This window comes from Chlorocebus sabaeus, chromosome 17 (assembly GCF_047675955.1).
Source record: "Chlorocebus sabaeus isolate Y175 chromosome 17, mChlSab1.0.hap1, whole genome shotgun sequence".
In the NCBI taxonomy this organism is placed as follows: Eukaryota; Metazoa; Chordata; class Mammalia; order Primates; family Cercopithecidae; genus Chlorocebus; species Chlorocebus sabaeus.
Window position 1 is genome coordinate 70,445,297 of NC_132920.1, and position 13,592 is coordinate 70,458,888.

The 13,592-nt window shown below is 39.4% G+C and overlaps 1 protein-coding gene across 5 annotated transcripts in view; it reads left to right on the forward strand.

Moving 5' to 3' along the window:
* The window catches only part of SMAP1 (small ArfGAP 1), a 186,528-nt gene that overhangs the window by 27,925 nt on the left and 145,011 nt on the right, over nt 1-13,592 (forward strand). The gene's annotated exons all lie outside the window — the stretch shown is intronic.

Here is a 13,592-nt window from a genome sequence, read left to right on the forward strand (position 1 = left end):
ATGATTATTTGGTTTTTGTCCTTCGGTCTGTTGATACGATGTATCACATTGGTTATTTGGCATATGTTGAACTATCATTGCATCCTTGGGATAAATCCCACTTGATCATGATAAATGATCTTTTTAATATGTTGTTTAATTTGGTTTGCTAGTATTTTGTTGAGGAATTTTGCATCAGTGTTCATCAGGATATTGACTTCCTTTTCTTTGACGTGTTTGTCTGGTTTTGGTATCAGGGTGATACTAGCCTTGTAGAATGAGTTTGGAAGTATTCCCTCCTCCTCTATTTGTCAGAATAGTTCGAGTAGGATTGGTATTAGTTTGATAGAATTTGATAGAATTTGATAGAATTCAGCAGTGAAGCCATTGGGTCCTGGACTTTTCTTTGCTGGGATACTTTGTATTACAGCTTCAATCACATTTCTTGTTATTAGTCTATTTAGATTTTGGATTTCTTTGTGGTTTAATTTTGGTAGATTGTATGTGTCTAGGAAATTATCCATTTAATCTAGCTTTTCCAATTTATTGGCATACAGTTTCTCATAGTAGCTTCTAATGATCATTTGAATTTCTGCAGTATTGGTTGTAATGTCTCCTTTTTCATCTCTAATTTTATTTATTTGTGTCTTCTTCTTTGTCTGGCTTATCTTTTGCTTAGCCTTTTTAAAAAAACAGCATTTTGTTTCATTGATCTTTTGTATTTTTTATTTCAATTTCTTTTATTTCTGCTCTGATCTTTATTATTTCTTTTCTCCTGATTTTGGGCTTGGTTTGCCTTTGCTTTGCTAGTGTTTAAAGCTGCATCATTATGTTATTTATTTGAAGTCTTCTGCTTTTGTAATATAGGCGCTTATTACTATAAACTTTTCTGTTAGTACTGCTTTTGCCTTATCCTACAGGTTTTTGATCCCTTGGCCGTTCAGGAGAATACTATTTAATTTCCATGTTTGTATAGTATACATAATTCTTCCTGTTACTGATTTCTAGTTTTATTCTATCGTGGTCAGAGAAGATATTTGATGTGAATTCAGTTTTTTTGAATTTTAAGAGTTGTTTTGTGACTCAGCATATAGTCTGTCCTTGAAAATGATCCATGTGCTGAGGAGAAGAATGTGTATTCTGCAGCTGTTGGATGAAATGCTTTGCAGATATCTTTTAGGTTCATTTTGGTCTATAGTTCAGATTAAGTCCAATGTTTCTTTGTTAATTTTCTGTCTGGATGATCTGTCTAATGCTGAAAGTGGGGTATTGAAATCTCCAGCTGTTAACTTGGGTTTTATCTTTGTCTTTAGCTCTAATGATATTTGCTTTATATATTTGGGTTTTACGGTGTTGGGTGCATATATATTTACAATTGTTACATCATCTTGCTGAGTTGACCCCTTTATCATTATAAAATGACCTTTATCTCTGTAGTTTTTCTCTTGAAATCTGTTTTGTCCCATATAAGCTACTCCTGCTCTTTTTTGATTTCTGTTTGCATGCACTATCTTCTTCCCTCCCTTTATTTTCAGTCTTTGTGTGTTATTATAGGTGAAGTGTGTTTCTCGTAGGCAATAGATCATTGGATGTTGCTTTTTTATCCATTTAGCCACTGTTTGTCTTTTGATTGGAGAGTTTAATTCATTTACATTCAATGTTATTGATATGTAAGGACTTAATACTACCAATTTGTTATTTGTTTTCTGGTTGTTTTGTGGTCTTCTCTTCGTTTTTTCCTTTTTTTTTTTTTCCGTTTGAGACAGAGTTTCACACTGTTGCTGGGGCTGGAGTGCAGTGGCGCGATCTCGGCTCACTGCAACCTCCGCCTCCTGGGTTCAAGCAGTTCTCCTGCATCAGCCTCTCGAGTAGCTGGGATTACAGGTGCCCGCCACCACGCCCAGCTAAGTTTTTTGTATTTTTAGTAGAGACGGGGTTTCACCATGTTGGCCAGGCTGGTCTCGAACTCCTGACCTTGTGATTTGCCTGCCTTGACCTCCCCAAGTGCTGGGATTATAGGCGTGAGCCATCACGCCCGGCAGCTTCTTGTCTTTTCATGAAGATGATTTTCTCTGGTGGTATGTTTTAATTCATTGCTTTTTATTTTTTATGTATCTTGTGTAGGTTTTTTGGTCTTGATGTTACCATAAGGCTTGCAAATAACATAATCCATTATTTTAAACTGATGACAACTTAATATTAATTGCAAAAACAAGCAAAGAGAAAACTAATAAAACCTCTACACTTTAAGTTCATCCCTTCCACTTTTAAACTTTTGGTTATTTCTATCTTATTGCATTGTCTGTGTCTTGAAAAGATGTAGTAATTTTTTGATAGGTTCATCTCTTGGCCTTTCTGCTAAAGATATGAGCAGTTTATACACCACAATTACAGTGCTGCAATATTCTGTTTTTTTTTTAATGTGCTTACTATTACCAGTGAGCTTTTTACTTTAAGATGATTTCTTATTGCTCGTTAACATCCTTTTCTTTCATATTGAAGAACTTCCTTCAGCATTTCTTATAGAACGTGTCTGGTGTTGATGAAATCTCTTAGCTTTTGTTTGCCTGGCAATGTCTATTTCTCCTTCACTTGAAGGATATTTTCCCTTGATATACTATTCTAGGATAAAAGTTTTTTCCTCCAGCACTTTAAACTTTCTCCTGGCCTGTAAGGTTTCCTCTGAGACATCTGCTACCAGATGTATTAGAGCTCCTTTGTATGTTATTTGTTTCTTTTATCTTCATTTAAGATCTTTTATCTTTGACATTCAAAAATTTGGTAATTAAATGCCTTGAGGTAGTCTGATTTTGGTTAAATCTGTAACCTCTCTGTACTTTTGAACTGTGATATTTTTGTCTAGGTTTGGAAAATTCTCTGTTATCATCCCTTTGAATCAGCCTTCTACCCTATCTCTCTACCTCCTTGTTAGGCCACTGACTATTAGATTTGCCATTTTAGCACTGTTTTCTAGATTTCGTAGGCATGCTTCATTCTTTTTTATCCTTTTATTCTTTTGTCTCTTCTGACTGTATTTTGAAATAGCCTGCTTCAAGCTTACGAATTATTTCTTCTGCTTGATCAATTCTGTTGAGAGACTCTGATGCATTCTTCAGTATGTCAGTTGAATTTTTCAGGTTCAGAATTTCTTCTTGATTTTTAAGTTATTTCAATCTCTTGTTAAATTGATCCGATAGAATTCTGAATTCCTTCCCAGTGTCATGTTGAATTTTGTTGAGCTGCGTCAAAACAGCTGTTTAGAATTCTCTGCCTGGAAGGTCACATATCTCTGACACTCTGGGATTGATCATTTGTGCCTTATTTAGTTCATTTGGGGAAGTCATGTTTTCTTGGATGGTCTTGATGCTTGTGGATGTTTGTTGATGTCTGGGCATTGAAGAATTAGATATTTATTGTGGTCTTTGCTGTCTAGGCTTGTTTGTCCTAATCCTTCTTGGGAAGGTTGTCCAGCTATACAAAGGAATTGAGTGTCCTGATCTAAGTCTTTGTTCACTACAGCTGTATCTGCATTAGGGGGAACACAGACTCTTGCAGACCAGTAGAGGTACTGCTTTGGTGGTTTTAGGTGAGATCTGAGAGAATCCCCTGGATTACCAGACAGAGACTCTTGTTTTCTTCCCTTACTTTCCTCCAAACAAATGGAGTTTCTCTCTCCGTGCAGAGTCTCCTGTGGCTGAGGGAGGGGTGAAACAAGTACCCATGTGACCACCACCACTGGGACTGTGCTGGATTAGACTTGAAACCAGCATAGCACTGAGTCTTACCCAGGACCTGTGGTGACCACTGCCTGGCTACCACTGATGTTCACTCAAGGCCCAAGAGCTCTTCAGTCAGCAGGTAGTGAATCCAGCCTGGCTTTTATCTTCCCTTCAGGACAGCGAGCTCCCCACTGGCCCAAGGTGGGTCCAGAAATGTCTGAGAACCAGGGCCTGGAGTCAGGAATCTCAGGAATCTGCTTAATGCTGTGTTCTGCTGTGGCTGAGCTGACATCTGAGCTGCAAGACAAAGTTCTTTCTGTTCTTCCTCTCCTTTCTTCAAGTAGGAGTCTTTCCTTGTGACCACCACCGCCCAAGGCCTGTGGTGAGTGCTGCCTCACCACTGCTGATGTTAATTTAAGACCCGAGGGCTCTTCAGTGAGTTTGTAGCAAATGTTGCCTGGCCTGGGTCTCTCCCTTCAGGTCACTGGGCTCCTCTTTGGCCCAGGGTGGGCCCAGAAATGCCATCCAGGAGCCAAGGCTTGGAATTTGGGATCCTAGGAGTCTGCTTGGTGCTCCACCCCACTGTGACTTAGCTGGCAAACAAGCTGTAAGACAAAGTCCCCTTTATTATTCCGTTTCCTTTCCTCAAGCAGAAGGTGATATGGTTTGGATATTTGTCACACCCAAGTCTCGGGTTGAGATGTTGTAATCCCCAATGTTGGAGGTGGGGCCTGGTGGGAGGTTTGTGGGTCACAGGAATGGATTCCTCGTAGCTTCGTGCTGTTTTTGAGATAGTGAGTAAGTTCTCATGAGATATGATTATTTAAAAGTGTGTGGCACCTCCCTCTGCCCCTTGCTCCTCCTTTTGCCATACGGCCTGCAAGCACCTGCTTCACCTTCTATCATGAGTAAAAGCTCCCTGAGACTTCCCCAGAAGCCAAGCACATGCTGGTGCCATAATTGTACAGCCTGCAGAACAGTGAACCCATTAAACCTCTCTTCTTTTTTGAGACGGTCTCACTGTCACCCAGGCTGGAGTGTAGTGGCGTGATCTCGGTTCACTGCAACCTCCACCTCCCAGGTTCAAGCAATTCTTGTGCCTCAGCCTCCAGAGTAGCTGTGATTAACAGGTATGTATCACCATGCCTGGCTAATTTTTGTGTTTTTAGTAGAGACTGAGTTTCACCATATTGGCTAGGCCGGTCTCAAACACCTGGCCTCAAGTGATCCACCCACCCTGGCCTCCCAAATTGCTGGGATTACAGGCGTGAGCCACGGCACCTGGCCTAAACCTCTTTTCTTTGTAAATTACCCAGCCTCACGTATTCATTTATAGTAACACAAGAATGACCTAATAGAGAAGGAGTCTATCCCCATAGCCAGCACAGCTGTGAACATGCTGGGTCATGCCTGAAGTCTGCATGGCACTAGGTCTTACCCAAGACCTGCAGCAAGTTCTACCTGGCTACTAGCAAGTACCAGCAAGTATTACCTGCTGGTATTTATTCAAGACCCAAGGGCTCTTTAGTCAGCAGGTAAGGGATCCTGCCAGAACTGTGTCCTTCCCTTCAAGGTAGTGGGTTCCCTTCTGGCCCAGGGTGTGTCTAGAATTGTGATCGGGGAGCTAGGTCCTGGAATGGGGGCCTCAGGACTCTGCCTGGTGCTCCATTCTCTTGAGGATAAGTTGGTATCCAAGTTGCAAGACAAAGTCCTGTTTACCCTCCCCTCTTCTCTCCTCACGCAGAAGGAAGGGGTCTCTCCTAGAGCTGTGAGCTGTACACCTGGGATTGGGGGAGTGGTGATGCAAGCACTCTCTTGGCTGCCCCAGCTGGTGTCTCAGCTCACTGCATCCTCCACCTCCTAGGCTCAAGCAATCCTCCTACCTCAGCCTCCCTAGTAGCTGGGACTACAGGCACACACCATCATGCCTGGCTAATTTTTTTGTGTTTTTGATAGAGACAGGTTTTGCCATGTTGCCCAGGCTGGTCTCGAACTCCTGAGCTCAAGTGATCCACCCGGCTCTGGATCACAGGCGTGAGCCACCATGCCTGATCTGGTGTCTTTCTAGGTCACGTGCACCCCAAGTCCACTGGCTCCAAGCCCAGCACAACACCAGGACTTGCCTAGGAATTGCAGTCCTTGTGGCCAAGACTGCCTTTCAAGTTTATTTAAGACCCCAGAGTGCTTTAGCATGCACTGGTGGGCCTAGCCAGAACTCAGGTTCTTACTGCTGGGTTGGATGATTTTCCTCTGGTTAGGGCTGGTATAATAGTTCCTTCCTTGGCCCCCAGCTGATTTCTGCCCTGTGTGGCTTCCCACCATGACTGGCAGGACTGAGTTTCAATGCAGAGTCCCACAATCACTGTGCTCTCCCTTCCCCAAGCACACAGATTCTCTCTCCGTGCCATGCAGCTGCTGCCCAGGGGGTTGAGGCGGGTGGTGTAGGCAATTCAAAACTGTCTTTCCTAACCAGTGCCCCTTTTCTCAATATGATATTAAAACCAGATACTTTGGTTCTTATGAAGGTGATTTCTTGTGTGGATAGTTGTTCAATTTGGTGTTCCTGCAGGGGAGATGATTATTGGTTCTGTTTGGTCTTCTTGCTCTGCCTCCTCCTACTTCATTGATTACTTTCCTGACCTTTATTTCACCTTAGTTTTCAAAATATGTTTTAGTATGGCAAAAAGTTCTAGGTTGACAGTATTTGACTTTCAGTACTTTTAAGATGTTTTGCTGTTTGTGAGTTTCCATTGATTTTGTGAGAAATCTGTCATCATTATGTGTTCCTTTGTCCGTAATGCCTTTTTCCCCAGCTTCTTTTAAGATATTTTTCTGTTTATCCTTAGTTTTAATCAGTTTGATTATGAATTGTCTTTTGGTAGCTTTCCTCATGTGTTTTTTTTTTTTTTTTTTTTTTTTTTTTTTTTTTGTGAGCTGTGCCACCTGGGATTGGAGGGAGTGGTGTTTTTAGTAGAGACGGAGTTTTACCACATTGGCCAGGCCGGTCTCAAACTCCTAGCCTCAAGTGATTCACCTGCCTTTGGTGTTCCTTTGAGGTTCTTGGTTCTATGGGTTTATAGTTTTCAATGCATTTGGAAAAAATTCTGCAATTATTTTACTTTTTTTGCCACCCCCGCTTAATTTGGGTATTCCAAGTAAAAGTTAATTAGGTTGCTGAAATTGCTGCACAGCTCAGTTATATGCTTTTTTATTTTTATTTTTCTGAAGGGGGGTCTGTTTATTCTTTGTTTCATTTTAGATAGTTGCTATTGCTTTGTCTTCACATTCTTTTAACATTTTCTTCTTGATTGTCTCATCTCTTAATTCTGTCCAGTGTAGTTCTTATCCCAGTCATTATAGTTTGCATCTTATAGAAGTTTGATTTGGGTGTTTTGTGTCCACACACACATGCACTTCATGCCTCTTCACATGTTTAACCTTTCTTTCTTCTTCTTCTTTTTTCTTTTTTGAGGCAGAGTCTGGCTCTATTGCCCAGGCTGGAGTTGAGTGGTGTGATCTCAGCTCACTGCAACCTCCTAGGCTCAAGCCATCCTCCCACCTCAGCCTCCCGAATAACTGGGACTACAGGTGCACACCACCACACCTGGTTAATTTTTGTATTTGTTATAGAGACAGGTCTCGGCCCTGTTGCTCAGGCTGGTCTCGAAATCCTGAGTGCAAGCAGTTCACCTGCTTTGGCCTCCCAGAGTACTGGGATTACACGCATGAGCCACTGTGCCTGGCCACATGTTCAGTCTTTCTTACAGCTTCTTGAACATATAGAAGTCAGTGATAATGGATTTTGTGCCTTGCCTGCTAATTCAATCATCAGTGTAATTTGAGGGTTTGTTTCAATTGATTGACTTTCCTCCTTTTTATAGATTATGTTTTCCTTTTTTCATGACTGTTTTTTTTGGAGACAGAGTTACCCTCTGTCACCCAGGCTGGAGTTCAGTGACACGATCTTGGCTCGCTGCAACCTCTGCCTCCCAGGCTCAAGTGATTCTCCTGCTTCAGCCTCCCAGGGAGCTGGGATTACAGATGCCTGCCACCATGCTCAACTAAGTTTTGTATTTTTAGTAGAGACAGGGTTTGTATGTTGGCCCAGATTGGTCTTGAATTGACCTCAAGTGATCCGCCTGACTTGGCCTCTGAAAGTGCTGGGATTACAGGTGTGAGCCACTGTGCTCAGCCAGCCTTTTTCAATTGAATGCTAGATATGGTGAATTTTGTTTATCGGTTCCTGATATTTTTGTATTTTTATAAATATTTATCATCTTTTTTCTTGGATGCAGTTAAGTTACTTGGAAATAGCCTGACTTTTTCAGATCTTGCTTTTAAGCTTTACTAGGTGAGACTACAGGACTTTATGGAATTAATTTTTCCATTAGTGAGGCAAAAATTCTTCCAAATACCACATCTGATGATCCATTAATAATAAAGTTTTCAAGTTAGTTTCCTCTAATTGTTTTGGGTGGGATTTTCCCTACCTTCTGTAGTTTCTTCACACATGTGCGCCAATCAGTACTCAATTGAATACTCAAGTGATGACCTTTTGCATATTTAAGGAGTTTTCTCTCTGTGCATCTCTCTCCTCTTGCATGCTGCCTTGTGAAATTCAGCCACCTTAGTCTTTGTGAACTCCCAGATCCATTTCCTGGAATTAGGGAGGCCACTTGGCTGCCCCTGGATTTATCTTCCCTTTGCCATGGCCTGGACACTTTCCCTGGACAGTAAGCTGAGTTCGTTGTAAGGCTCTCACCTAGTTTGTTTTCCATATCTTGATTTCCAGTTTTTTCAGGAATGTGTTATATATTTTGTTTGGATTTAAAGTTGCTTTAGTCGATTGGGCAAATTTCAATGTATGTTCCTTCATATTTTGGTTAGAAAACAGAACTCAATATAGTATTTTAATAGAAAAAAGTTATGAAAAGAAAATTACTTTTAAACCCCTTGTTTCTTTTTATTGAAACTTAGATTTTTCCTGGGCTCATTGAAGAGAATAGTTATATTTAAATTTATTTATAGCATCTGTCCTCATGTGATTTTTAGAGCTACTAACAAAATATAGGGGAAAATGAAAACTATTGATGTTACTAGTACTCTTCTGTTGCAGCGAAAGCTTGATACTGCTAAGTGAATGATACAAAACAAGTTAATCCATTACTCCTCCTGATTCTCTGAAGTCTGAATCAACTTATAGAGGAAATCTCCTGTGATGTGCTGTGCTCTTCATGTGTGAATTTGATGTTACTTTGCTGACTGCTAATATTACAGATTTTTTTCAAGTCAAAACGTTTGGTTATATTCTGCAGCAAGTTATTTAAATTGTCCATGTTTCAAATAACGTCTCATTCCATTTCATAGAATGGTGAAAACATCTGTTTTCGTAATTATAGTTTGCTGTTGTCAAACTGGTACAGAATTTGCCTTAGTCTTTTGAGTTTATTCTTCCTGCTAAAATGCAAACAAGGCTAATATGTTCCACAATTGTATTTGTTAAAAATCTTGATATGGCAATTTTCATTGTTACTGATATCAAAGACATTAAGTGGGATTAGTCAACCATATCCATTATTTGTGAGCTTGAAAGACAAGAAAGTAGTTAGACTCTGCAGCTAATTCAGAGTATCATTTTAGCTATCAGTTTCTGCTTCTCCTTATGTCAAGACTTTTAAGCAACAGTTCTAATATACAGAGACATTGATTGTTTTGGTTAATTTTTCCCCTTCAAACTGAAAGGTGCTATTAATTGAACCGGCAGGCATCCAAAGACAAACATCTAACTTGTCTCTCTCTTGCTCTCTTGCGATATGTAGTTCATGATGGCAGACTCTCATCTGTTTTATTTCCCTCAGGATACCCAGTACCTAGAAAGTTCTTGGCACACAGTAAGCATTAGCCACGTTTTTGATGACAGTGAGTCAATGAATGAGTGAATGAACAATTAAGCTTCTGAGTCTTTTCCCATCCTCCAAATCTCATCCATCTTTCCAGGCCCAGTTCAAAGTTATACTGCATTTATGAAATGTTTTTTGAATGAAATTTTCTACAAGTATTTCAGTTCATTATGATTTTTTTTCCTTTTTTTTTTTTTTTTTTTCAGACAGAGTCTTGCTCTGTTGCCCAGACTGGAGTGAAGTGGTATGATCTTGGGTCACTGCAACTTCCACCTCCTGGGTTCAAGCGATTCTCCTGCCTCAGCTTCCCAAGTAGCTGGGATTACAGGTGCCCGCCACCATGCCCGGCTGATTTTTTTGTAGTTTTAGTAGAGGTGGGGTTTCATCATGTTGGCCAGACTGGTCTCAAACTCCTGACCTCAGGCGATCCCTCTGCCTCGGCCACCCAAACTGTTGGGATTATAGGTGTGAGCCGCCACGCCAGGGCCATTATGATCTTTTCATTGAACTCTTGGCATTTTCTTGCCAGTTTGAGAGAATTTTCTAACAAACGTAACTGCACATAGTTGGAGTAGACAGCGAGTAGGAAACATTCTATTACTTAAAGTGTTTAAGGAGTGGCAGAATGGCCTTGTCAGTAAAAGGGAGGGGAGTGACAGGTATAGCGTTCTTTGTGCCCAGGTACTTATGTATTTCACGCCCTTTAATTTCAAAGGCCCTGACCCTACAAGGTATAGATCAACTTTCAGTATTTTTTTAGTGTGGAAACTGAGGTTTTAGAGAAGCCTATAAAATTTGTCTACAGTTCCATAGCCGTAAGCGTCTGATTGATAAAGCAAACCTAGGTTGTTGTTTGTAGAAGAGCTGTTACACTGCCTTTAGTGGGTAACTACTTCATGAACTCAGAGTCCATTATGATTGTGTAAAGTATGACAGTTTGGCATTTCTACCAAGAAATGAAGGCTTGAATGGGGCAGAATGACAGCACTTGGTGGTTAGGAAGAGAAGAAAGTCTTGGATAATGGGATAATTAGAAACACCAAAAGGGAAAGAGAGGTACCAAACTTCATCATTCTGTTCATATTTTGGCCTCATGATATATCAGGATTTTTGACAATGAAGTTGGTGGATCCAATTTTGATTTTTTTAGAGAAACATTTATTGTTGGGGTTTATTGCTCTGGTTTTATATGATACAAGAGAAACAAAAAAATGAAGTCTTAGAGTAAAAATAAGTCCTTTCCTCCAACTAGATTTTTATCTTAAGTTAAAACCAGTCAACTAACTTCTTGTTTTTAGTGAAGATCGTGTTTGTTAATAATACATTTTTTGAACTTGTCATTGGTTCATGTGAAACAGACATACCATAGTAAACTGGCATATTTTATCTAGCTGCTGTTGGTAAACCATCGTGTTATATAGAGGTTAAAGAGGTAAAGTGGGTTCATATTTTTGGTTGTTTTGTTGGCAAATTTTCTCTCTGCTTTTCTGAACACTGAAAATATTTGCATAATTACGATTTTTGAGAATTGCATAACCGTATTTGTATTTAATACATGCCTTTAAACAAATGAAAAAATATATTAAACTTTCATTGTACCACCAGATGGCGCTCTCTATTAATCCAAATTAAGATGCCCGCACCATTTTCTGAATTATTTTGTGTTACATGTATTGTTAGATTTTTGGCATGAATATATGGTCAAATAATAATGGGATCTAGAATTCACAAATAAAAGAGGAAGTAGAATAAATGAGTTGCTAATGTATAGCCCCAGGATATGTCAAACAAACCAGTGTTTAATATAGTTTCTGGAATTTAATCATTAGTCATTAGAATGATGTTAGAATAAAATTTAGGATTAAGAATATAGCTGTTTTGTATTTTGCCACATATGTTTGTCTTTCCTTATTCTGGGTTTTTCTTTGATTTTAGCAATAGTTTTTGTTTATCAGCTGCTTTTGACATTAATGGTTTCTCTTGTTATAAATTAGTTTTTATACTATTAGAGTAACTTTATTCCAATTATGATGTACTGGAATTTGGATTCATGAGATTTTGCCATATTTTCATCACATAAGCATGGAACATTTGAGCTTGATTTAACAAAATGAATAAACATCATCTCTGAATATATTCATTTGTGTCCATTCTTTCTCTTTTCATGAATGTGATTTATTATTTCAGTAATAAAGGATGTTAATCTTAAATTAGTAATCCTAAATAAAACTTTTATATTATCCTCATTAACTTTTTTTTTTTTTTTTTAGCTAAAAGGAATGATAGGCAAAATTGATCTATGTTGAAAGTCAGCCTGAAAGCTGTTGAGAGCATGATCTCTTAAGTAACATAGCAGTAAAGGCCTTTTACTGTTACCTTTGTGAAAAGCAAACTAAATAGTTATTTTCAAAAGCAAACTATTTTGCCATTTAAAAAAGCTTGAAAATAGACATCTGAAACCTAACATTGTTAATGTAACACATGTTAAACATTTATTTATTTATTTATATTTATTTTTGAGACGGAGTCTCACTCTGTCACCCAGGCTGGAGTGCAGTGGCGCGATCTTGGCTCATTGCAACCTCCACCTCCTGGGCTTACGCCGTTCTCCTGCCTCAGCCTCCCGAGCAGTTGGGACTATAGGTGCCCGCCACCACGCCCGGCTAATTTTTTTGTATTTTTAGTAGAGATGGGGTTTCACCGTGTTCGCCAGGATGGTCTCGATCTCCTGACCTCGTGATCCATCTGCCTCAGCCTCCAAAGTGCTGGGATTACAGGCGTGAGCCACCGCGCCCGGCCGTGTTGGCCATTTTTATACCTTCTTTGGAAAAATGTCTATTCAGGTCCTTTGCCTGTTTTTTAAAAAATGTTTTTTTGGTTTCGTTTTTTGCTAATAAGTTTTTAAAATTTTTTTAGATATTAACTTCTTAACAGAGATACGGTTTGCAAATATTTTGTCCCAATCTGTAGGCTGCCTTTTCATTTTGTTGATTGTTTCCTTTGCATTGCAGAAGATTTTTAGTTTGATGTAGTCCCACTTATTTTTGCTTTTGTGGCTTGAGCTTTTTTTGTGATAGCTCAAAATCGTTGTCAATCAGTATGAAGGAGGTTTTCACTGTATTTTCTTCTAAGGAGGGGTGTGTGTGTGTGTGTGGTATAAGGGTCCAGTTTCATTCTTTTGCATTAGATATTTAGTTTTCCCAACCCCGTTTATTGAAGAGACTGTACTTCCGCCATTGTGTCTTCTTGGCAGGCTTGTCAGGAATTACTTGACCATATGTGCTTGGATTTATTTCTGGCTTTCTATGTGGTTTCATTAGTCTGTGTCTATTTTTATGCCCATACCATATTGTTTTGATTACTCTAGCTTTATAATACTTTTTTTTTTCTTTTGAGGCAGGCTGTTGCTCTGTTGCCCATGCTAGAATACAGTAGCACGATCATGGCTCATTGTAGCCTTGACTTCCCTGACTCAAGTTCCTCCCACCTGAGCCTGCGACTGCAGGTGTGTGCCAGCATGCCTGGTTAATTTTGAAATTTTTTGTAGAGACAGGTCTGTTTTGCCCAGGCTGGTCTCAAGCTCCTGGGCACAAGTAATCCTCCTGGCTCAGTTTCCCAGTGTTGGGATTACAGGTGTGAGCCACTGCACCCATCCTGTAATATGATTTGAAATCAAGAAGTGTGATGCCTCCTACCTTATTTTTCTTTCTTAAGATTGTTTTGACTACTTGGGGCCTTTTGTGGTTTCATACAGATTTTACAGTTTTTTTCTATTTCTGTGAAAAATATCATTGGAATTGCATTTGTTTGTATATTGTTTTAGGTAGCATGGACATTTTAACAATGTAATTCTTCCAATTCATGAACACAAGGTATCTTTCCATTTGTCTTCAATTTTTTTTTTTTAAATCAGTGTTTTATAGTTTTCAGGGTACAGATCTTTCATTCCCTGGTTAGGTTTATTCCTAACTTCAGTCATTCATTACTTAACGAT